This window comes from Copidosoma floridanum, unplaced genomic scaffold (genome assembly GCF_036245765.1).
Source record: "Copidosoma floridanum isolate Cflo_tuat_1 unplaced genomic scaffold, Cflo_Japanese_pri ptg000016l, whole genome shotgun sequence".
Taxonomy (NCBI): domain Eukaryota; kingdom Metazoa; phylum Arthropoda; class Insecta; order Hymenoptera; family Encyrtidae; genus Copidosoma; species Copidosoma floridanum.
In genome coordinates, this window is record NW_028321893.1 from 1,451,857 (window position 1) to 1,474,070 (window position 22,214).

General features: G+C 38.2%; 1 protein-coding gene across 1 annotated transcript in view; it reads right to left on the reverse strand.

Annotated features, from left to right (window-relative positions):
- Positions 1-22,214, reverse strand: part of CarT (Carcinine transporter) — a 1,715,434-nt gene that overhangs the window by 969,891 nt on the left and 723,329 nt on the right. The window lies entirely within an intron of this gene.

The following is a 22,214-nucleotide window of genomic DNA, read 5'->3' on the forward strand; positions in this document are numbered from 1 at the left end:
CAAAGTGGCCAGTAAGCGCCCCGGGTTGTGTGGTGATCGGTGCTTGTGTTGTTTCATCTATTTAGTTAATAAACGAAGTAGTGAGTAAGCGCCCCTGGTTGTGTGGTGATTAGCGCTTGTGTTATTTTATTTATCATATTTATTAACAAAGTGGCCAGTAAGCGCCCCGGGTTGTGTGGTGATCGGTGCTTGAGTTGTTTTATTCATTTAATTAATAAACGAAGCGGTCAGTAAGCGCCCTGGGTTGTGTGGTGATCAGTGCTTGTGTTGTTTTATTTATTTAATTAATGAACGAAGTGGCCAGTAAGTTCCCTGAGTTGTGTGGTGAATGGCGCTTGTGTTATTTCATTTATTATAATAATTAACAAAGTGGCTAGTAAGCGCCCCAGGTTGTGTGGTAATTGGCGCTTGTGTTATTTCATTTATTATATTAATTAACAAAACGACCAGTAAGCGCTTATGGTTGTGTGGTGATTGGCGCTTTTGTTATTTTATTTATTATATTAATAAACAAAGTGGCCAGTAAGCACCCCGAGTTGTGTGGTGATCGGTGCTTGTGTTGTTTTATTCATTCAATTGATAAACGAAGTGGTCAGGAAGCGCCCCCAGTTGTGTGGTAATTGGCGCTTGTGTTATTTTATTTATCATATTAATTAACAAAGTGGCGAGTGAGCGCCTTGAAATGTGTTGTGATTGGTGCTTGTGTTGTTTTATTTATTTAATTAATAAACGAAGTGGTCAGTAAGCGCTACTGATTGTGTGGTAATTGGCGATTGTGTTATTTCATTTATTATACTTATTAACAAAATGACCAGTAAGCCCCCATGGTTGTGTGGTGATTGGCGCTTTTGTTATTTTATTTATTATATTAAACAACAAAGTGGCCAGTAAGCACCCCGGGTCTATTGGTGATCGGTGCTTGTGTTGTTTTATTTATTTAATTAATGAACGAAGTGGCCAGTAAGCGCCCTGAGTTGTGTGGTGAATAGAGCTTGTGTTATTTCATTTATTATATTAATTAACAAAGTGGCTAGTAAGCGCCCCAGGTTGTGTGGTGATTGGTGCTTGTGTTATTTTATTTATTATATTAATTAACAAATCAACTTGTAAGCGCCCCGGGTCGTGTGGTAATCGGTGCTTGTGTTGTTTTATTTATTTTATTAATAATCGTAGTGGTCAGAAAGCGCCACCGATTGTGTGGTAAATGGCGATTGTGTTATTTCAATAATTATACTAATCAACAAAACGACCAGTAAGCGCCCATGGTTGTGTGGTGATTGGCGCTTTTGTTATTTTATTTATTATATTAATTATTAAAGTGGCAAGTAAGCGCCCCGGGTTGTGTGGTGAACGAGGATTGTGTTTTTTTATTTATTTAATCAATAAACGAAGTGGTCAGTAAACGCCCCGGGTTGTGTGGTGATCGGTGCTTGTGTTGTTTTATTTATTAATTTAATAAACGAAGCGGTCAGTAAGCGCCTCGGGTTGTGTGCTGATCGGTGCTTGTGTTGTTTTATTTATTTAGTTAATAAACGAAGCGATAAGTAAGCGCCCTGGGTTGTGTGGTGATCGGTGCTTGTGTTGTTTTATTTATTTAATTAATAAACGAAGCGATCAATAAGCGCCCCGGGTTTTTTGGTGATCGGTGCTTGTGTTGTTTGATTCATTTAATTATTAAACGAAGCGGTCAGTAAGTGCCTCAGGTTGTGTGGTGATTGGCGCTTGTGTTATTTCATTCATTATATTAAATAACAAAGTGGCCAGTAAGCGCCCCGGGTCTATTGGTGATCGGTGCTTGTGTTGTTTTATTTATTTAATTAATGAACGAAGTGGCCAGTAAGCGCCCTGAGTTGTGTGGTGAATAGCGCTTGTGTTATTTCATTTATTATATTAATTAACAAAGTGGCTAGTAAGCGCCCCAGGTTGTGTGGTGATTGGTGCTTGTGTTATTTTATTTATTATATTAATTAACAAATCAACTTGTAAGCGCCCCGGGTCGTGTGGTAATCGGTGCTTGTGTTGTTTTATTTATTTTATTAATAATCGTAGTGGTCAGTAAGCGCCACCCATTGTGTGGTAAATGGCGATTGTGTTATTTCAATAATTATACTAATCAACAAAACGACCAGTAAGCGCCCATGGTTGTGTGGTGATTGGCGCTTTTGTTATTTTATTTATTATATTAATTATTAAAGTGGCAAGTAAGCGCCCCGGGTTGTGTGGTGAACGAGGATTGTGTTTTTTTATTTATTTAATCAATAAACGAAGTGGTCAGTAAACGCCCCGGGTTGTGTGGTGATCGGTGCTTGTGTTGTTTTATTTATTAATTTAATAAACGAAGCGGTCAGTAAGCGCCTCGGGTTGTGTGCTGATCGGTGCTTGTGTTGTTTTATTTATTTAATTAATAAACGAAGCGGTCAGTAAGCGTCTTGGGTTGTGTGGTGATTGGCACTTTTGTTATTTTATTTATTATATTAATTAAGAAAATGGCCAGTAAGCGCCCTGGGTTGTGTGGTGATCGGTGCTTGTGTTGTTTTATTTATTTAATTAATAAACGAAGTGGTCAGTAAGCGCCCCCGGTTGTGTGGTGATTGGCGCTTGTGTTATTTTATTTATCATATTAATTAACAAAGTGCCTAGAAAGCGCCCCTGGTTGTGTTGTAAACGGTGCTTGTGTTGTTTTATTTATTTAATTAATAAACAAAGCGGTCAGTAAGCGCCCCGGGTTGTGTGGTGATCTGTGCTTCTGTTGTTTTATTTATTTTATTAACAAACGAAGCGATCAGTAAGCGTCCCGGGTTGTGTGGTGATTGGCAATTGTGTTATTTAATTTATTATATTGATTAACAAAGCAACCAGTAAGCGCTTTGGGTTGTGTGTTAATTGGCGCTTTTGTTATTTTATTTATTACATGAATTAACAAAGCGACCAGTAAGCGCATTGGGTTGTGTGTTGATTGGCGCTATTGTTATTTTATTAATTATACTAATTAACAAAGTGGCCAGTAAGTGCCCCAGGTTGTGTCGTAATTAATGATTTTGTTATTTTATTTATTTAATTAATAAACGAAGAGGTCAGTAAGCGCCCCGGGTTGTGTGGTGATTGGCGCTTGTATTATTTTATTTATTATATTAATTAACAAAGCGACCAGTAAGCGCCCTGGGTTGTGTGGTGATTGGCGCTTTTGTTATTTTATTTATTAAATCAATAAACGAAGTGGTCGGTAAGCGCCTCTAGTTGTGTGGTGATTGGCGCTTGTTTTATTTTATTTATCATATTAAGTAACAAAGTGGCCAGTAAGCGTCCCAGGTTGTGTGGTGATTGGCGCTTTTGTTATTTTATTTATTAAATCAATAAACGAAGTGGTCGGTAAGCGCCTCTGGTTGTGTGGTGATTGGCGATTGTTCTATTTTATTTATCATATTAATTAACAAAGTGGCCAGTAAGTGCCCCAGGTTGTGTGGTAATTGATGATTTTGTTATTTTATTTATTTAATTAATAAACGAAACGATAAGTAAGCGCCCTAGGTTGTGTGTGATCGCTGCTTGTGTTGTTTTATTTATTTTATTTATAAACGAAGCAGTCAATAAGCGCCCTGGGTTGTGTGGTGATCGGTGCTTTTGTTGTTTTATTTTATTTAATTAATAAACGAAGCGGTCAGTAAGCGCCCTGGGTTGTGTGGTGATTGGCGCTTTTGTTATTTTATTTATTATATTAATTAACAAAGTGGCTAGTAAGCGCCCCAGGTTGTGTGGTGATTGGCGCTTGTGTTATTTCATTCATTATATTCAATAACAAAGTGGCCAGTAAGCGCCCCGGGTTGTGTGGTGATCGGTGCTTGTGTTGTTTTATTTATTTAATTAATGAACGAAGTGGCCAGTAAGCACCCTGAGTTGTGTGGTACATGGCGCTTGTGTTATTTTATTTATTATATTAATTAACAAAGTGGCTAGTAAGCGCCCCAGGTTGTGTGGTGATTAATGCTTGTGTTATTTCATTTATTATATTAATTAACGAATCAACCAGTAAGCGCCCCGGGTTGTGTGGTGATCGGTGCTTGTGTTGTTTTATTTATTTAATTAATGAACGAAGTGGCCAGTAAGCACCCTGAGTTGTGTGGTACATGGCGCTTGTGTTATTTTATTTATTATATTAATTAACAAAGTGGCTAGTAAGCGCCCCAGGTTGTGTGGTGATTGGTGCTTGTGTTATTTCATTTATTATATTAATTAACGAATCAACCAGTAAGCGCCCCGGGTTGTGTGGTGATCGGTGCTTGTGTTGTTTTATTTATTTAATTAATAATCGAAGTGGTCAGTAAGCGCCACTGATTGTGTGGTAAATGGCGATTGTTTTATTTCATTTATTATACTAATCAACAAAACGACCAGTAAGCGCCCATGGTTGTGTGGTGATTGGCGCTTTTGTTTTCTTATTTATTATATTAATTAACAAAATGCCAAGTAAGCACCCCAGGTTGTGTGGTGATCGGTGCTTGTGTTGTTTTATTTATTTAATTAATAAACGAAGCGGTCAGTAAGCCTCTCGGTTTGTGTGGTGATCGGTGCTTGTGATGTTTTATTTATTTAATAAATGAACAAAGCGGTCAGTGAGCGCCCCGGGATGTGTGGTAATCAGCGTATGTGTTGTTATATATATCTAATTAATAAACGAAGTGGTCAGTAAGCGTTCCCGGTTGTGTGATGATTGGCGCTTGTGTTATTTTATTTATCATATTAATAAACACAGTGGCCAGTAAGCGATCCGGGTTGTGTGGTGATCGGTGCTTGTGTTGTTTTATTTATTAATTTAATAAACGAAGCGGTCAGTAAGCGCCTCGGGTTGTGTGCTGATCGGTGCTTGTGTTGTTTTATTTATTTAATTAATAAACGAAGTGGTCAGTGAGCGCCCCGGGTTGTGTGGTGATTGGCGCTTGTGTTATTTTGTTTATCATATTAATTAAAAAAGTGGCCAGTAAGCGCCCCGGGTTGTACGGTGATCGGTGCTTGTGTTGTTTTATTTATTTAGTTAATAAACGAAGCGATAAGTAAGCGCCCTGGGTTGTGTGGTGATCGGTGCTTGTGTTGTTTTATTTATTTAATTAATAAACGAAGCGATCAATAAGCGCCCCGGGTTTTTTGGTGATCGGTGCTTGTGTTGTTTGATTCATTTAATTATTAAACGAAGCGGTCAGTAAGTGCCTCAGGTTGTGTGGTGATTGGCGCTTGTGTTATTTCATTCATTATATTAAATAACAAAGTGGCCAGTAAGCGCCCCGGGTCTATTGGTGATCGGTGCTTGTGTTGTTTTATTTATTTAATTAATGAACGAAGTGGCCAGTAAGCGCCCTGAGTTGTGTGGTGAATAGCGCTTGTGTTATTTCATTTATTATATTAATTAACAAAGTGGCTAGTAAGCGCCCCAGGTTGTGTGGTGATTGGTGCTTGTGTTATTTTATTTATTATATTAATTAACAAATCAACTTGTAAGCGCCCCGGGTCGTGTGGTAATCGGTGCTTGTGTTGTTTTATTTATTTTATTAATAATCGTAGTGGTCAGTAAGCGCCACCCATTGTGTGGTAAATGGCGATTGTGTTATTTCAATAATTATACTAATCAACAAAACGACCAGTAAGCGCCCATGGTTGTGTGGTGATTGGCGCTTTTGTTATTTTATTTATTATATTAATTATTAAAGTGGCAAGTAAGCGCCCCGGGTTGTGTGGTGAACGAGGATTGTGTTTTTTTATTTATTTAATCAATAAACGAAGTGGTCAGTAAACGCCCCGGGTTGTGTGGTGATCGGTGCTTGTGTTGTTTTATTTATTAATTTAATAAACGAAGCGGTCAGTAAGCGCCTCGGGTTGTGTGCTGATCGGTGCTTGTGTTGTTTTATTTATTTAATTAATAAACGAAGCGGTCAGTAAGCGTCTTGGGTTGTGTGGTGATTGGCACTTTTGTTATTTTATTTATTATATTAATTAAGAAAATGGCCAGTAAGCGCCCTGGGTTGTGTGGTGATCGGTGCTTGTGTTGTTTTATTTATTTAATTAATAAACGAAGTGGTCAGTAAGCGCCCCCGGTTGTGTGGTGATTGGCGCTTGTGTTATTTTATTTATCATATTAATTAACAAAGTGCCTAGAAAGCGCCCCTGGTTGTGTTGTAAACGGTGCTTGTGTTGTTTTATTTATTTAATTAATAAACAAAGCGGTCAGTAAGCGCCCCGGGTTGTGTGGTGATCTGTGCTTCTGTTGTTTTATTTATTTTATTAACAAACGAAGCGATCAGTAAGCGTCCCGGGTTGTGTGGTGATTGGCAATTGTGTTATTTAATTTATTATATTGATTAACAAAGCAACCAGTAAGCGCTTTGGGTTGTGTGTTAATTGGCGCTTTTGTTATTTTATTTATTACATGAATTAACAAAGCGACCAGTAAGCGCATTGGGTTGTGTGTTGATTGGCGCTATTGTTATTTTATTAATTATACTAATTAACAAAGTGGCCAGTAAGTGCCCCAGGTTGTGTCGTAATTAATGATTTTGTTATTTTATTTATTTAATTAATAAACGAAGAGGTCAGTAAGCGCCCCGGGTTGTGTGGTGATTGGCGCTTGTGTTATTTTATTTATTATATTAATTAACAAAGCGACCAGTAAGCGCCCTGGGTTGTGTGGTGATTGGCGCTTTTGTTATTTTATTTATTAAATCAATAAACGAAGTGGTCGGTAAGCGCCTCTAGTTGTGTGGTGATTGGCGCTTGTTTTATTTTATTTATCATATTAAGTAACAAAGTGGCCAGTAAGCGTCCCAGGTTGTGTGGTGATTGGCGCTTTTGTTATTTTATTTATTAAATCAATAAACGAAGTGGTCGGTAAGCGCCTCTGGTTGTGTGGTGATTGGCGATTGTTCTATTTTATTTATCATATTAATTAACAAAGTGGCCAGTAAGTGCCCCAGGTTGTGTGGTAATTGATGATTTTGTTATTTTATTTATTTAATTAATAAACGAAACGATAAGTAAGCACCCTAGGTTGTGTGTGATCGCTGCTTGTGTTGTTTTATTTATTTTATTTATAAACGAAGCAGTCAATAAGCGCCCTGGGTTGTGTGGTGATCGGTGCTTTTGTTGTTTTATTTTATTTAATTAATAAACGAAGCGGTCAGTAAGCGCCCTGGGTTGTGTGGTGATTGGCGCTTTTGTTATTTTATTTATTATATTAATTAACAAAGTGGCTAGTAAGCGCCCCAGGTTGTGTGGTGATTGGCGCTTGTGTTATTTCATTCATTATATTCAATAACAAAGTGGCCAGTAAGCGCCCCGGGTTGTGTGGTGATCGGTGCTTGTGTTGTTTTATTTATTTAATTAATGAACGAAGTGGCCAGTAAGCACCCTGAGTTGTGTGGTACATGGCGCTTGTGTTATTTTATTTATTATATTAATTAACAAAGTGGCTAGTAAGCGCCCCAGGTTGTGTGGTGATTAATGCTTGTGTTATTTCATTTATTATATTAATTAACGAATCAACCAGTAAGCGCCCCGGGTTGTGTGGTGATCGGTGCTTGTGTTGTTTTATTTATTTAATTAATGAACGAAGTGGCCAGTAAGCACCCTGAGTTGTGTGGTACATGGCGCTTGTGTTATTTTATTTATTATATTAATTAACAAAGTGGCTAGTAAGCGCCCCAGGTTGTGTGGTGATTGGTGCTTGTGTTATTTCATTTATTATATTAATTAACGAATCAACCAGTAAGCGCCCCGGGTTGTGTGGTGATCGGTGCTTGTGTTGTTTTATTTATTTAATTAATAATCGAAGTGGTCAGTAAGCGCCACTGATTGTGTGGTAAATGGCGATTGTTTTATTTCATTTATTATACTAATCAACAAAACGACCAGTAAGCGCCCATGGTTGTGTGGTGATTGGCGCTTTTGTTTTCTTATTTATTATATTAATTAACAAAATGCCAAGTAAGCACCCCAGGTTGTGTGGTGATCGGTGCTTGTGTTGTTTTATTTATTTAATTAATAAACGAAGCGGTCAGTAAGCCTCTCGGTTTGTGTGGTGATCGGTGCTTGTGATGTTTTATTTATTTAATAAATGAACAAAGCGGTCAGTGAGCGCCCCGGGATGTGTGGTAATCAGCGTATGTGTTGTTATATATATCTAATTAATAAACGAAGTGGTCAGTAAGCGTTCCCGGTTGTGTGATGATTGGCGCTTGTGTTATTTTATTTATCATATTAATAAACACAGTGGCCAGTAAGCGATCCGGGTTGTGTTGTGATCGGTGCTTGTGTTGTTTTATCTATTTAATTAATAAACGAAGCGGTCAGTAAGCGCGCCGGGTTGTGTGGTGATCAGTGCTTGTGTTGTTTTATTAATTCAATTAACAAACGAAGTGATCAGTTAGCACCCCGGGTTGTGTGGTGATTGGCGCTTGTGTTATTTTATTTATTATATTAATCAACAAAGCAACCAGAGCGCTTTGGGTTGTGTGTTGATTGGCGCTTTTGTTATTTCATTTATTATATTAATCAACAAAGCAACCAGAGTGGTTTGGGTTGTGTGTTGATTGGCGCTTTTGTTATTTCATTTATTATATTAATTAACAAAGCAACCAGGAAGCGCTTTGGGTTGTGTGTCAATTGGCGCTTTTGTTATTTCATTTATTATATGAATTAACAAAGCGACCAATAAGCGCCCCGGGTTGTGTGTTGAATGGCGCTATTGTTATTTTATCAATTATACTAATTAACAAAGTGGCCAGTAAGTGCCCGAGGTTGTGTGGTGATTGACACTTTTGTTATTTCATTTATTTAATTAATAAACAAAGAGGTCAGTAAGCGCCCTGGGTTGTGTGGTGATTGGCGCTTGTGTTATTACATTTATTACATTAATTAACAAAGCGACCAGTAAGCGCCCTGGGTTGAGTGGTGATGGGCGCTTTTGTTATTTTATTTATGATATTAATTAACAAAGTGGCCAGTAAGCGCCCCGGGTTGTGTGGTGATCGGTGCTTGTGTTGTTTTATTTATTAAATTAATAAACAAAGCGATAAGTAAGCGCCCTGGGTTGTGTGGTGATCGGTGCTTGTGTTAATTTATTTATTTCATTAATAAACGAAGCGGTCAATAAGCGCCCCGGGTTGTGTGGTGCTCGATGCTTGCGTTGTTTTATTCATTATATTAATCAACAAAGTGGCCAGTAAGCGCCCCCGGTTGTGTGGTGATCGGTGCTTGTGTTGTTTTATTTATTTAATTAATGAACGAAGTGGCCAGTGAGCGCCCTGAGTTGTGTGGTGAATGGCGCTTGTGTTATTTCATTGATTATATTAATTAACAAAGTGGCTAGTAAGCGCCCCAGGTTGTGTGGTGATAAGCGCTTGTGTGATTTCATTTATCATATTAATTAACAAATCAACCAGTAAGCGCCCCGGGTTGTGTGGTGATCGTTGCTTGTGTTGTTTTATTTATTCAATTAATAAACGAAGTGGTCAGTAAGCGCCACCAATTGTGTGGTAATTGGCGATTGTGTTATTTCATTTATTATACTAATCAACAAAACGACCAGTAAGCGCCCATGGTTTTGTGGTGATTGGCGCTATTGTTATTTTATTTATTATATTAATTAACAAAGTGGCCAGTAAGCGCCCCAGGTTGTGATGTGATCGGTGCTTGTGTTGTTTTATCTATTTAATTAAAAAACGAAGCGGTCAGTAAGCGCCCCGGGTTGTGTGCTGATCGGTGCTTGTGTTGTTTTTTTTATTTAATTAATAAACGAAGTGATCAGTAAGCGCCCCGGGTTGTGTTGTGATTGGCGCTTGTGTTATTTCATTTATTATATAAATTAACAAAGCAACCAGAGCGCTTTGGGTTGTGTGTTGATTGGCGCTTTTATTATTTCATTTATTATATTAATCAACAGAGCAACCAGAGCTCTTTGGGTTGTGTGTTGATTTACGCTTTTGTTATTTCATTTATAATATTAATTAACAAAGCAACCAGTAAGCGCTTTGGGTTGTGTGTTAATTGGCGCTTTTGTTATTTTATTTATTACATGAATTAACAAAGCGACCAGTAAGCGCATTGGGTTGTGTGTTGATTGGCGCTTTTGTTATTTTATTAATTATACTAATTAAAAAGTTGCCAGTAAGTGCCCTAGGTTGTGTGGTGATTGGCGCTTGTGTTATTTTGTTTATTATATTAATTAATAAAGCGACCAGTAAGTGCCCTGGGTTGTGTGGTGATTGGCGCTTTTGTTATTTTATTTATTATATTAATTAACAAAGTGGCCAGTAAGCGCCCCGGGTTGTGTAAAGAACGGTGATTGTGTTGTTTTATTTATTTAATCAATAAACGAAGTGGTCAGTAAGCGCCCCCGGTTGTGTGGTGATTGGCGATTGTGTTATTTTATTCATCATATTAATTAACAAAGTGGCCAGTAAGCGCCCTGGGTTGTGTGGTTATCGGTGCTTGTGTTATTTTATTTATTTAATTGATACACGAAGCGATAAGTAAGCACCCTGGGTTGTGTGGTAATCGGTGCTTGTGTTGTTTTATTTATTTTATTAATAAACAAAGCGGTCAATAAGCGCCATGGGTTGTGTGATGTTCAGTGCTTGTGTTGTTTTATTTATTTAATTAATAAACGAAGCCGTCGGTAAGTGCCCTTTGTTGTGTGGTAATTGGCACTTGTGTTATTTCATTTATTATAATAATTAACAAAGTGGCTTGTAAGCGCCCCAGGTTGTTTGGTGATTGGCGCTTGTGTTATTTCATTCATTATATTAATCAACAAAGTGGCCAGTAAGCGCCCCGGGCTGTGTGGTGATCGGAGCTTGTTATGTTTTATTTATTTAATTAATGAACAAAGTGGCCAGTAAGCGCCCTGAGTTGTGTGGTGAATGGCGCTTGTGTTATTTCATTTATTATATTAATTAACAAAGTGGCTAGTAAGCGCCCCAAGTTGTGTGGTGATTGGCGCTTTTGTTATTTTATTTATTATATTAATTAACAAAGTGGCCAGTAAGCACCCCGGGATAAGTGGTGATCGGTGCTTGTGTTGTTTTATTTATTTAATTGATAAATGAAGTGGTCAGGAGGCGCCCCTGGTTGTGTGGTGATTCGTCGCTTGTGTTATTTTAATTATCATATTAATTTACAAAGTGGCCAGTAAGCGCCTCGGGTTGTGTGGTGATCGGTGCTTGTGTTAATTTATTTATTTAATTGATAAACGAAGCGGTCAGTGAGCGCCCCGGTTTGTGTTATGATCGGTGAGTGTGTTGTTTTATTTATTTAATTAATAAATGAAGCGGTCAGTGAGCGCCCCGGGTTGTGTGGTGATCAGTATATGTGTTGTTATATTTATCTAATTAATAAACGAAGTGGTCAGTAAGCGTTCCCGGTTGTGTGGTGATTGGCGCTTGTGTTATTTAATTTATTATATTAATTAACAAAGTGGCCAGTAAGCGCATCGGGTTGTGTTGTGATTTGTGCTTGTGTTGTTTTACCTATTTAATTAATAAACGAAGCGGTCAGTAAGCGCCCCAGGTTGTGTGGTAATCGGTGCTTGTGTTGTTTTATTTATTTAATTAACAAACGAAGTGATCAGTAAGCGCCCCAAGTTGTGTGGTAATTGGCGCTTGCGTTATTTTATTCATTATGTTAATCAACAAAGCAACAAGAGCGCTTTGGGTTGTGTGTTGATTGGCGCTTTTGTTATTTCATTTATTACATTAAATAACAAAGCAACCAGTAAGCGCCCCGGGTTGTGTGTTGATTGGCGTTATTGTTATTTCATTAATTATAGTAATCAACAAAGTGGCCAGTAAGCGCCTCAGGTTGTGTGGCGATTGGCACGTTTGTTATTTTATCTATTATATTAATTAACAAAGTGGTCAGTAAGCGCCCTGGGTTGTGTGGTGATCGGTGCTTGAGTTGTTTTATTCATTTAATTAATAAACGAAGCGGTCAGTAAGCGCCGTGGGTTGTGTGGTGATCAGTGCTTGTGTTGTTTTATTTATTTAATTAATGAACGAAGTGGCCAGTAAGTTCCCTGAGTTGTGTGGTGAATGGCGCTTGTGTTATTTCATTTATTATAATAATTAACAAAGTGGCTAGTAAGCGCCCCAGGTTGTGTGGTAATTGGCGCTTGTGTTATTTCATTTATTATATTAATTAACAAAACGACCAGTAAGCGCTTATGGTTGTGTGGTGATTGGCGCTTTTGTTATTTTATTTATTATATTAATTAACAAAGTGGCCAGTAAGCACCCCGAGTTGTGTGGTGATCGGTGCTTGTGTTGTTTTATTCATTCAATTGATAAACGAAGTGGTCAGGAAGCGCCCCCGGTTGTGTGGTAATTGGCGCTTGTGTTATTTTATTTATCATATTAATTAACAAAGTGGCGAGTGAGCGCCTTGAAATGTGTTGTGATTGGTGCTTGTGTTGTTTTATTTATTTAATTAATAAACGAAGTGGTCAGTAAGCGCTACTGATTGTGTGGTAATTGGCGATTGTGTTATTTCATTTATTATACTTATTAACAAAATGACCAGTAAGCCCCCATGGTTGTGTGGTGATTGGCGCTTTTGTTATTTTATTTATTATATTAAACAACAAAGTGGCCAGTAAGCACCCCGGGTTGAGTGGTGATCGGTGCTTGTGTTGTTTTATTTATTTAATTGATAAACGAAGTGGTCAGGAAGCGCCCCCGGTTGTGTGGTGATTGGCGCTTGTGTTATTTTATTTATCATATTAATTCACAAAGTGGCCAGTAAGCGCCTCGGGTTGTGTGGTGATTGGCGCTTGTGTTATTTCATTTATTATATTAATTAACAAAGCGACCAGTAAGCGCCACGGGTTGTGTTGTGATTGGCGCTTTTGTTATTTGATTTACTATATTAATTAACAAAGTGGCCAGTAAGCGCCCCGGGTTGTGTGGTGATCGGTGCTTGTGTTGTTTCATCTATTTAGTTAATAAACGAAGTAGTGAGTAAGCGCCCCTGGTTGTGTGGTGATTAGCGCTTGTGTTATTTTATTTATCATATTTATTAACAAAGTGGCCAGTAAGCGCCCCGGGTTGTGTGGTGATCGGTGCTTGAGTTGTTTTATTCATTTAATTAATAAACGAAGCGGTCAGTAAGCGCCCTGGGTTGTGTGGTGATCAGTGCTTGTGTTGTTTTATTTATTTAATTAATGAACGAAGTGGCCAGTAAGTTCCCTGAGTTGTGTGGTGAATGGCGCTTGTGTTATTTCATTTATTATAATAATTAACAAAGTGGCTAGTAAGCGCCCCAGGTTGTGTGGTAATTGGCGCTTGTGTTATTTCATTTATTATATTAATTAACAAAACGACCAGTAAGCGCTTATGGTTGTGTGGTGATTGGCGCTTTTGTTATTTTATTTATTATATTAATAAACAAAGTGGCCAGTAAGCACCCCGAGTTGTGTGGTGATCGGTGCTTGTGTTGTTTTATTCATTCAATTGATAAACGAAGTGGTCAGGAAGCGCCCCCAGTTGTGTGGTAATTGGCGCTTGTGTTATTTTATTTATCATATTAATTAACAAAGTGGCGAGTGAGCGCCTTGAAATGTGTTGTGATTGGTGCTTGTGTTGTTTTATTTATTTAATTAATAAACGAAGTGGTCAGTAAGCGCTACTGATTGTGTGGTAATTGGCGATTGTGTTATTTCATTTATTATACTTATTAACAAAATGACCAGTAAGCCCCCATGGTTGTGTGGTGATTGGCGCTTTTGTTATTTTATTTATTATATTAAACAACAAAGTGGCCAGTAAGCACCCCGGGTTGAGTGGTGATCGGTGCTTGTGTTGTTTTATTTATTTAATTGATAAACGAAGTGGTCAGGAAGCGCCCCCGGTTGTGTGGTGATTGGCGCTTGTGTTATTTTATTTATCATATTAATTCACAAAGTGGCCAGTAAGCGCCTCGGGTTGTGTGGTAATCGGTGCTTGTGTTGTTTTATTTATTCAATTAACAAACAAAGCGGCCAGTAAGCGCCCCTGGTTGTGTAGTGATTGGCACTTGTGTCATTTAATCTATTATATTAATTAACGAAGTGGCGAGTGAGCGCCTCGGGTTGTGTTGTGATTGGTGCTTGTGTTGTTTTCTTTATTTAATTAATAAACGAAGTGGTTAGTAAGCGCCCTTGGTTGTGTGGTAATTGGCGCTTGTGTTATTTTATTTATTATATTAATTAACAATGTGGCCAGTAAGCGCCTCGAGTTGTGTGGTGATCAATGCTTGTGTTGTTTTATTCATTTAATTAATAAACGAAGCGGTCAGTAAGCGCATCGAGTTGTGTGGTGATCGGTGCTTGTGTTGTTTTATTTATTTAATTAATAAACGAAGCGGTCAATAAGCACCCCGAGTTGTGTGGTGATCGGTGCTTGTGTTGTTTTATTTATTTAATTAATAAACGAAGTTGTCAATAAGCGCCCCCGGTTGTGTGGTGATTGGCGCTTCTGTTATTTTATTTATTATATTAATTAACAAAGTGGCCAGTGCGCCCCTGGTTGTGTTGTTAACGGTGCTTGTGTTGTTTTATTTATTTAATTAATAAACGAAGCGGTCAGTAAGCGCACCGGGTTGTGTAGTGATCGGTGCTTGTGTTGTTTTATTCATTTTATTAACAAACGAAGCGATTAGTAAGCGCCTAGGGTTGTGCGGTGATTGGCGCTTGTGTTATTTCATTTATAATATTAATTAACAAAGCAACCAGTTAGCGTTCTTGGTTGTGTGTTGATTGGCGCTTTTGTTATTTTATTTATTATATTGATTAACAAAGCGACCAGTAAGCGCCTCGGGTTGTGTGTTGATTCGCGCTATTGTTATTTTATTAATCATACTAATTAACACAATGGCCAGTAAGTGCCCCAGGTTGTGTGGTAATTGGCATTTTTGTTATTTGTTCATTATATTAATTAACAAAGCAACCAGTGAGCGCCCCGGGTTGTGTGTTGATTGGCGCTATTGTTATTTTATAAATTATACTAATGAACAAAGTGGCCAGTTAGTGCCCCAGGTTGTGTGGTAATTGGCACTTTTGTTATTTTATTTATTATATTAATTAACAAAGTGGTCAGTAAGCGCCCCGGCTTGTGTTGTGATCGGTGCTTGTGTTGTTTTATTTATTTAATTAATAAACGAAGCGGTCAGTAAGTGCCCCGGGTTGTGTGGTGATTAGCGCATGTGTTATTTAATCTATTATATTAATTAACAAAGTGGCGAGTGAGCGCCCCGGGTTGTGTTGTAATTGGTGCTTGTGTTGTTTTATTTATTTAATTAATAAACGAAGTGGTTAGTAAGCGTCCCCGGTTGTGTGGTGATTCGCGCTTGTGTTATTTTATTTATCATATTAATTAACAAAGTGGTCAGTAAGCGCCCCGGCTTGTGTTGTGATCGGTGCTTGTGTTGTTTTATTTATTTAATTAATAAACGAAGCGGTCAGTAAGTGCCCCGGGTTGTGTGGTGATTGGCGCATGTGTTATTTAATCTATTATATTAATTAACAAAGTGGCGAGTGAGCGCCCCGGGTTGTGTTGTAATTGGTGCTTGTGTTGTTTTATTTATGTAATTAATAAACGAAGTGGTTAGTAAGCGCCCCGGCTTGTGTTGTGATCGGTGCTTGTGTTGTTTTATTTATTTAATTAATGAACGAAGCGGTCAGTAAGCGCCCCAGGTTGTGTGGTGATTGGTGCTTGTGTAGTTTTATTTATTTAATTAATAAACGAAGTGGTCATTAAGCGCCCCCGGTTGTGTGGTGATTGGCGCTTGTGTTATTTCATTTATTATATTAATTAACAAAGCAACCAGTAAGAGCTCCGGGTTGTGTGTTGAATGGCGCTTTAGTTATTTTATTTATTATATTAATTAACAAAGCGAACAGTAAGTTCCTCGGGTTGTGTGTTGATTCGCGCTATTGTTATTTTATTGATCATACTAATTAACACAGTGGCCAGTAAGTGCCCCAGGTTGTGTGGTGATTGGCGCTTTTGTTATTTTATTTATTATATTAAATAACAAAGTGGCCAGTAAGCACCTCTGGTTGTGTGGTGTTCGGCGCTTGTGTTGTTTTATTTATTTAATTGATAAACGAAGTGGTCAGGAAGCGCCCCCGGTTGTGTGGTGATTGGCGCTTTTGTTATTTTATTTATCATATTATTCAACAAAGTGGCCAGTAAGCGCCCCGGATTGTGTGGTGATCGGTGCTTGTGTTGTTTTATTTATTTAATTAATAAACGAAGCGGTCAGTAAGTGCCTTGGGTTGTGTTATAATCGGTGCTTGTGTTGTTTTATTTATTAAATTAATAAACGAAGCGGTAAGTAAGCGCCCCGAGATGTTTGGTGATCGATGCTTGTGTTGTTTTATTTATTTAATTAATAAACGAAGTGGTCAGTAAGCGCCCCCGGTTGTGTGGTGATTGGCACTTGTGTTATTTTATTTATCATATTTATTAACAAAGTGGCCAGTAAGCGCCCCAAGTTGTGTGGTGATCGGTGCTTGTGTTGTTTTATTTATTTAATTATTAAACGAAGCGATAAGTAAGCGCCCTGGGTCGTGTGGTAATCAGCGCTTGTGTTGTTTTATTGATTTTATTAATAATTGAAGCGGTCAGTAAGCGCCCGGGGTTGTGTGGTGATTGGTGCTTGTGTTTTTTTATTTATTTAATTGATAAACGAAGAGGTCAGTGAGCGCCCCGGGTTGTGTGGTGATTGGCGCTTGTGTTATTTCATTTATTATATTAATTAACAAAGCGATCAGTAAGCGCCCTGGGTTGTGTGGTGAATGGCGCTTTTGTTATTTTATTTATTATATTAATTAACAAAGTGGCAAGTAAGCACCCCGGGTTGTGTGGTGATCGGTGCTAATGTTGTTCTATTTATTTAATTGATAAACGAAGTGGTCAGAAAGTGCCCCCGGTTGTGTGGTAATTGGCGCTTGCGTTATTTTATTCATTATGTTAATCAACAAAGCAACAAGAGCGCTTTGGGTTGTGTGTTGATTGGCGCTTTTGTTATTTCATTTATTATATTAATTAACAAAGCAACCAGTAAGCGCCCCGGGTTGTGTGTTGATTGGCGTTATTGTTATTTCATTAATTATAGTAATCAACAAAGTGGCCAGTAAGCGCCTCAGGTTGTGTGGCGATTGGCACGTTTGTTATTTTATCTATTATATTAATTAACAAAGTGGTCAGTAAGCGCCCTGGGTTGTGTGGTGATCGGTGCTTGTGTTGTTTTAGTTATTTAATTAATAAACGAAGCGGTCAGTAAGCGCCCCGGGTTGTGTGGTGATTGGCGCTTGTGTTATTTCATTTATTATATTAATTAACAAAGCGACCAGTAAGCGCCACGGGTTGTGTTGTGATTGGCGCTTTTGTTATTTGATTTACTATATTAATTAACAAAGTGGCCAGTAAGCGCCCCGGGTTGTGTGGTGATCGGTGCTTGTGTTGTTTTATCTATTTAGTTAATAAACGAAGTAGTGAGTAAGCGCCCCTGGTTGTGTGGTGATTAGCGCTTGTGTTATTTTATTTACCATATTTATTAACAAAGTGGCCAGTAAGCGCCCCGGGTTGTGTGGTGATCGGTGCTTGAGTTGTTTTATTCATTTAATTAATAAACGAAGCGGTCAGTAAGCGCCCTGGGTTGTGTGGTGATCAGTGCTTAAGTTGTTTTATTTATTTAATTAATGAACGAAGTGGCCAGTAAGTTCCCTGAGTTGTGTGGTGAATGGCGCTTGTGTTATTTCATTTATTATAATAATTAACAAAGTGGGCAGTAAGCACCCCGAGTTGTGTGGTGATCGGTGCTTGTGTTGTTTTATTCATTCAATTGATAAACGAAGTGGTCAGGAAGCGCCCCCGGTTGTGTGGTAATTGGCGCTTGTGTTATTTCATTTATTATATTAATTAACAAAACGACCAGTAAGCGCTTATGGTTGTGTGGTGATTGGCGCTTTTGTTATTTTATTTATTATATTAATTAACAAAGTGGCCAGTAAGCACCCCGAGTTGTGTGGTGATCGGTGCTTGTGTTGTTTTATTCATTCAATTGATAAACGAAGTGGTCAGGAAGCGCCCCCGGTTGTGTGGTAATTGGCGCTTGTGTTATTTTATTTATCATATTAATTAACAAAGTGGCGAGTGAGCGCCTTGAAATGTGTTGTGATTGGTGCTTGTGTTGTTTTATTTATTTAATTAATAAACGAAGTGGTCAGTAAGCGCTACTGATTGTGTGGTAATTGGCGATTGTGTTATTTCATTTATTATACTTATTAACAAAATGACCAGTAAGCCCCCATGGTTGTGTGGTGATTGGCGCTTTTGTTATTTTATTTATTATATTAAACAACAAAGTGGCCAGTAAGCACCCCGGGTTGAGTGGTAATCGGTGCTTGTGTTGTTTTATTTATTTAATTGATAAACGAAGTGGTCAGGAAGCGCCCCCGGTTGTGTGGTGATTGGCGCTTGTGTTATTTTATTTATCATATTAATTCACAAAGTGGCCAGTAAGCGCCTCGGGTTGTGTGGTGATCGGTGCTTGTGTTGTTTTATTTATTTAATTAACAAACAAAGCGGCCAGTAAGCGCCCCTGGTTGTGTAGTGATTGGCACTTGTGTCATTTAATCTATTATATTAATTAACGAAGTGGCGAGTGAGCGCCTCGGGTTGTGTTGTGATTGGTGCTTGTGTTGTTTTATTTATTTAATTAATAAACGAAGTGGTTAGTAAGCGCCCTTGGTTGTGTGGTAATTGGCGCTTGTGTTATTTTATTTATCATATTAATTAACAATGTGGCCAGTAAGCGCCTTGAGTTGTGTGGTGATCAATGCTTGTGTTGTTTTATTCATTTAATTAATAAACGAAGCGGTCAGTAAGCGCATCGAGTTGTGTGGTGATCGGTGCTTGTGTTGTTTTATTTATTTAAATAATAAACGAAGCGGTCAGTAAGCACCCCGAGTTGTGTGGTGATCGGTGCTTGTGTTGTTTTATTTATTTAATTAATAAACGAAGTTGTCAATAAGCGCCCCCGGTTGTGTGGTGATTGGCGCTTCTGTTATTTTATTTATTATATTAATTAACAAAGTGGCCAGTGCGCCCCTGGTTGTGTTGTTAACGGTGCTTGTGTTGTTTTATTTATTTAATTAATAAACGAAGCGGTCAGTAAGCGCACCGGGTTGTGTAGTGATCGGTGCTTGTGTTGTTTTATTCATTTTATTAACAAACGAAGCGATTAGTAAGCGCCTAGGGTTGTGCGGTGATTGGCGCTTGTGTTATTTCATTTATAATATTAATTAACAAAGCAACCAGTTAGCGTTCTGGGTTGAGTGTTGATTGGCGCTTTTGTTATTTTATTTATTATATTGATTAACAAAGCGACCAGTAAGCGCCTCGGGTTGTGTGTTGATTCGCGCTATTGTTATTTTATTAATCATACTAATTAACACAATGGCCAGTAAGTGCCCCAGGTTGTGTGGTAATTGGCATTTTTGTTATTTATTCATTATATTAATTAACAAAGCAACCAGTGAGCGCCCCGGGTTGTGTGTTGATTGGCGCTATTGTTATTTTATAAATTATACTAATGAACAAAGTGGCCAGTGAGTGCCCCAGGTTGTGTGGTAATTGGCACTTTTGTTATTTTATTTATTATATTAATTAACAAAGTGGTCAGTAAGCGCCCCGGCTTGTGTTGTGATCGGTGCTTGTGTTGTTTTATTTATTTAATTAATAAACGAAGCGGTCAGTAAGTGCCCCGGGTTGTGTGGTGATTGGCGCATGTGTTATTTAATCTATTATATTAATTAACAAAGTAGCGAGTGAGCGCCCCGGCTTGTGTTGTGATCGGTGCTTGTGTTGTTTTATTTATTTAATTAATGAACGAAGCGGTCAGTAAGCGCCCCAGGTTGTGTGGTGATTGGTGCTTGTGTAGTTTTATTTATTTAATTAATAAACGAAGTGGTCATTAAGCGCCCCCGGTTGTGTGGTGATTGGCGCTTGTGTTATTTCATTTATTATATTAATTAACAAAGCAACCAGTTAGAGCCCCGGGTTGTGTGTTGAATGGCGCTTTAGTTATTTTATTTATTATATTAATTAACAAAGCGAACAGTAAGTTCCTCGGGTTGTGTGTTGATTCGCGCTATTGTTATTTTATTAATCATACTAATTAACACAGTGGCCAGTAAGTGCCCCAGGTTGTGTGGTGATTGGCGCTTTTGTTATTTTATTTATTATATTAAATAACAAAGTGGCCAGTAAGCACCTCTGGTTGTGTGGTGTTCGGCGCTTGTGTTGTTTTATTTATTTAATTGATAAACGAAGTGGTCAGGAAGCGCCCCCGGTTGTGTGGTGATTGGCGCTTTTGTTATTTTATTTATCATATTATTCAACAAAGTGGCCAGTAAGCGCCCCGGATTGTGTGGTGATCGGTGCTTGTGTTGTTTTATTTATTTAATTAATAAGCGAAGCGGTCAGTAAGCGCCTTGGGTTGTGTTATGATCGGTGCTTGTGTTGTTTTATTTATTAAATTAATAAACGAAGCGGTAAGTAAGCGCCCCGAGATGTTTGGTGATCGATGCTTGTGTTGTTTTATTTATTTAATTAATAAACGAAGTGGTCAGTAAGCGCCCCCGGTTGTGTGGTGATTGGCACTTGTGTTATTTTATTTATCATATTTATTAACAAAGTGGCCAGTAAGCGCCCCAAGTTGTGTGGTGATCGGTGCTTGTGTTGTTTTATTTATTTAATTATTAAACGAAGCGATAAGTAAGCGCCCTGGGTCGTGTGGTGATCAGCGCTTGTGTTGTTTTATTGATTTTATTAATAATTGAAGCGGTCAGTAAGCGCCCGGGGTTGTGTGGTGATTTGTGCTTGTGTTTTTTTATTTATTTAATTGATAAACGAAGAGGTCAGTGAGCGCCCCGGGTTGTGTGGTGATTGGCGCTTGTGTTATTTCATTTATTATATTAATTAACAAAGCGATCAGTAAGCGCCCTGGGTTGTGTGGTGAATGGCGCTTTTGTTATTTTATTTATTATATTAATAAACAAAGTGGCAAGTAAGCACCCCGGGTTGTGTGGTGATCGGTGCTAATGTTGTTCTATTTATTTAATTGATAAACGAAGTGGTCAGAAAGCGCCCCCGGTTGTGTGGTGATTGGCGCTTGTGTTATTTTATTTATCATATTAATTTACAAAGTGGCCAGTAAGCGCCTCGGGTTGTGTGTTGATTCGCGCTATTGTTTTTTTATTAATCATACTAATTAACACAGTGGCCAGTAAGTGCCCCAGGTTGTGTGGTAATTGGCGCTTTTGTTATTTTATTTGTTATATTAAATAACAACGTGGCCAGTAAGTACCCCGGGTTGTGTGGTGTTCGGTGCTTGTGTTGTTTTATTTATTTAATTGATAAACGAAGTGGTCAGGAAGCGCCCCCGGTTGTGTGGTGATTGGCGCTTTTGTTATTTTATTTATCATATTATTTAACAAAGTGGCCAGTAAGCGCCCCGGATTGTGTGGTGATCGTTGCTTGTGTTGTTTTATTTATTTAATTAATAAACAAAGCGGTCAGTAAGCGCCTTGGGTTGTGTGGTGATCGGTGCTTGTGTTGTTTTATTTATTAAATTAATAAACGAAGCGGTCAGTAAGCGCCCCGAAATGTGTGGTGATCGGTGCTTGTGTTGTTTTATTTATTTAATTAATAAACGAAACGTTAAGTAAGCGCCCCGGGTTGTTAGGTGATTGGCGCTTTTGTTATTTTTTTTATTATATTAATTAAGATATTGGCCAGTAAGCGCCCCGGGTTGTGTGGTGATCGGTGCATGTGTTGTTTTATTTATTTAATTAATAAACGAAGTGGTCAGTAAGCACCCCCGGTTGTGTGGTGATTGGCGCTTGTGTTATTTTATTTATCATATTAATTAACAAAGTGGCCAGTAAGCGCCCCTGGTTGTGTTGTAAACGGTGCTTGTGTTGTTTTATTTATTTAATTAATAAACGAAGCGTTCAGTAAGCGCCCCGGGTTGTGTGGTGAACGGTGCTTGTGTTGTTTTATTTATTTTATTAACAAACGAAGCGATCAGTAAGCGCCCCGGGTTGTGTGGTAATTGGCGCTTGTGTTATTTTATTTATTATATTAATTAACAAAGCAACCAGTAAGCGCCTCGGGTTGTGTGTTGATTGG